We start from the raw sequence: 3,790 nt of genomic DNA, 5'->3' as shown, positions 1-3,790 counted from the left end.
GATAGTTATTTAGAAACATGTTAACCTAAGTATATTATTATCTCACTTGATATATATACATAGATATTATGTATAAATATATAATATACATATATATATATTAATAGCAGCATAGCAGTCAGCATATCCTCACATCCTGGCACAGGCTCTCAAATGTCTAATCCTATTTTCTACTTAAAGAACCAGAGAAACAATGGGATCTAGAAGTAGGGGCAGGGAAAGTGTGGGAAAGGTATCTTGCATTGCTGAAAAGAAGGAAAGTGTTAAGTAAAGTTTACCATGTGTCTAAGTCAAGGTTTCTAGTGTTGTGATGAAACACTATGACCAAGAAGCAAGTTGGAGAGGAAAAGGTTTGTTCAGCTTACACTTCCGCATTGCTATTCATCACCAAAGGAATTCCGGACTGGAACTCACACAGGACAGGAACCTGGAGGCAGGAGCAAATGCAGAAGCCATGGAAGGGTGCTGCTTACTGGATTTCTTCCCCTGGTTTTCTTACAGAGCCCAGGACAAACCAGCTCAGGGATGACACTACTCATAGTGGTCTGGTCCCTCGCCCCTTAACTGCTAATTGAGAAAATGTCTTACAGCTGGATCTCATGGAGGCATTCCCTCAAAGGCTCAAAGGAGGCTTCTTTCTCTCTGATAACTAAAGCTTTTGCCAAGTTTACACATAAAACCAGCCAGTAAACAATGTTGATAAAGAATAGCAGTGAGTCATAGAAGATATCGAAACATTTGTCCTACAGCCAACGAGAATATAATTTGACCTATAAAATAAATGACATAGTCCTAGGTTTCAGAACACAGTATAGAAGAAGTATGCACATTAATACGCACTGATCTAAGTTATTCAAGTAATAAACAGAAAGAAGATAAATCGTGTATGATAAGAATTTCAAAAAGTCATATAGGTACTCTGCCAAAAGCATATCTCATCCCTTTCTATGTTTGGGCTGAGTAGATTGCTTTATTCCAAGTACAGTATGGGAAGAACCAAAGGTAGACAAAAACAGCATCATAGTCAGAAGCCATGTACACATGAGATAGGATAAAAATGCAAATTAGTCTCTGCCAAGACTCTTCATGAGAGCATTATTTTTCAAATGCCATTTTAGGTTTACTATGCAAAATTATGTCAAAATAGTAAAAAATGGTCAAAAACAGAATAAAAATCAGAAAGATGGGAATGGCTTTTTTTTTTGGTAAAATGCCTGTTGTGGAAACAAGAAGACCTGAGTTTGTTTTCCAGAACACATGCTAGCTGGGAAGGCAGAGACAGGAGGAGTCTGTCCAGATTTTCTGGCAATCATCTAATAGTCTACCTATCCAATATGTCCTAGTCAATTAATCTATTAACTTTGAGGTTCAAGTAAAAAAACCCTGTAACAAAAAAAAAAAGTGATGTTGCCCCTAGAGGCATTGCACGGATGGCTCCTTTCCTGAGTTACTGTGTCACATGCATATTAATAGGGGCCATAGAGGAGAGAGCCTATGTGTATGCTCAGTGTTCTGACCTATGAGCATCTGGATGATTAGTAGCCTAACATTGCCTGACAAAAGCAAGCTGGCGCCAGGGGTCTCTGACAGTGAGCTAGTCTGAGACAACTACCAGGATAGGATAGGCACCCACGGCAGGGAGGGGGCCAAAGCCTAGAAGAACCCCTAGTGGTGCTACAGGCCCTGGTCCGGAGGAGTGAGCCTCCGGACCACAATCCATTATGTGACCATAGGATCCATGTTAAGGGACATGGACTGTCCAGCATGGGGGAGCTGACTGGACTGAAATGACCTCTGCCTAGTGCCGTAATGAACGAGTGGGGCGTAGCACTCCTAGATGACCAGATATTCGGATCCCAGGTAACAAGAAAGTGGTGGAGAAGTGGAAGAGAAAGAAACTGAAAAATGTGGGCACAAGGAAGAGAGGCAGGGCCGGAGACTTGAGCGTAGTGAAGAACAGTTTGATGTGAGTAGCTGGTTGGTGCCACCTGAGACTATGGTGGGTTGACAACCTGTGCTGCCACCAGGGGTCGCTTCTGGGTACATGGCCTCGCCGCAACAGGGCTGTTACTACTAAAGGCCAAGCAGACATCCTTGGTCTGGGCTGTCAACCAGGGACATGTTGATGACTGACTGCTTTATAAAACTGGCTCCCCCCTTACCTGGGCATTGTGGGAAAGGTGGCCCTGGGGGTATGGGGTCACGAGAGCAGGAGAGTGGTTCAGACTCCTCCCTCAGGAGAGCAGTCCCTGCCCCTTGCCTAGGCAGCAGAGCTATACTGATGGAAAAGAATACCCTGGAGAGATTGAGAGAGGAGGTTTTAAACTAAGGGGAGAGGCATGGAGCTCAGATCTATCTGAAAATGGCCAAAGGACTTGCAGTAAACATGCTAGGTCGGGAGCATGCTTTGAAAGTCCTTGGACGCTAAAGAGCAGAATGATAGACTGTGACAGGAAAGTTAAACAGGATTGACCTTTCAGCACGTGACTAGCATGTTCTTCCTTCATCGGACTGTTTTACTCCCCACTGAATAATGCCTAAGAGCCAGGTGCTAAGAATCACGCTGGAAAGGTTTTTATATTCAGAAGGCCAGTCGTCTCTCTTCCTGTAGATTGCCACAGTGCAAATTCATAGCATGTCTTGAGCAAAATGTAAAGACTTTGGAGTTGTGTATTATATGTCTACTGCTTTCAGGAGGATTTCCTCTACTTAATTATAAAATTATATCTAGAAATGAAAAAAAAAGAAAAGAGGAGGGAACTTTTTCACTTAGTATGCATACTAAGCTTAATTCATTGTACAGAACCCAACTCAAACTCTTTGGTAGTTGGCTCTCCTCAAGCTGCCTGCTCCTCCTCCACCTCTTTAGCTACACGGCAAGCAATTTTTCTTTCGTCTCTGCTGAAACCCATGAACTACTAACCACTGTGGTATTTATTAACACTGAAGTTCATTTCCACTACATTAGGTATTTTTTGTCTCTGCAAATACATCTCTTGAACAATAAATAGAAGAGTATAGTCTCGCTATTAAAGAGAGTCTCTCACTATCAGCAAACACATCTCCACGCTGATTAATTCCAAGCAGAGTTCTAACAGTGCTCCCAGACTGCAAAATAATGTGGCAAATTTATTTTCAGGAAACAAAAAAATTATGTTGATGAAGGCAAGAGAAAACATGTTTTTGGGGGGTCAAGCTTGACCTACACTGAGATCAAAGATTGTAATGACCCAAAATGTTGACAGAATGTCTTTTTTTTTTTTCAGATCATCAGATAACTAGTTACTGGTGTAATTACTGCTAAGAAACAAGCTGACTGAGGTGGCCATCCACAGTCTATATATGGAGAGGAGAGGAGAGAAGGTTGTGTTGTTTATTTTAACTTATATGGCTGTGTCTTGGCTGAAGAGCCAAGTCAGTTAAATTATAGTTTCCTTGGTTTGTTGGTAGGCCACTTAATAACATCAACATATGTGTATTTTAAGGACCACTTGGCAAAAACTCTAAAGGCTTCAGCTACAATGTCCTTTGAGGATATAATTTAATCTCATGGTTTTAGGTATCATAATTATAGAAATGTTTCCAATTTTTTTTATCTTGTTATTGTTCTTTTCTGGGAATAGCACTAAATCTGTAACACAAATTCAGTACCTTTCATACCTTTCACCCCAAAGCACTCTTTCTATGGGGTAGATCGTACTTACAAAACTGCTGTTAGAGCTCTCTTAGGAACTGGCTTAGCTCCTAAGTGGATGCTCTAACTTACCCCAAATTCTTACCACTCACAGGG

The 3,790-nt window shown here is 41.5% G+C and overlaps 1 pseudogene; it reads left to right on the top strand.

Moving 5' to 3' along the window:
- The first annotated feature begins 1,406 nt into the window (after positions 1-1,406).
- Positions 1,407-1,551, top strand: LOC120093993 (small nucleolar RNA SNORA17; annotated as a pseudogene).
- The last annotated feature ends 2,239 nt before the right edge of the window (positions 1,552-3,790 follow it).

Source organism: Rattus norvegicus, chromosome 7, assembly GCF_021556685.1.
Source record: "Rattus norvegicus strain SHRSP/BbbUtx chromosome 7, alternate assembly SHRSP_T2T, whole genome shotgun sequence".
NCBI classification, from domain to species: domain Eukaryota; kingdom Metazoa; phylum Chordata; class Mammalia; order Rodentia; family Muridae; genus Rattus; species Rattus norvegicus.
This window is presented reverse-complemented; position numbering and strand designations above follow the sequence as displayed.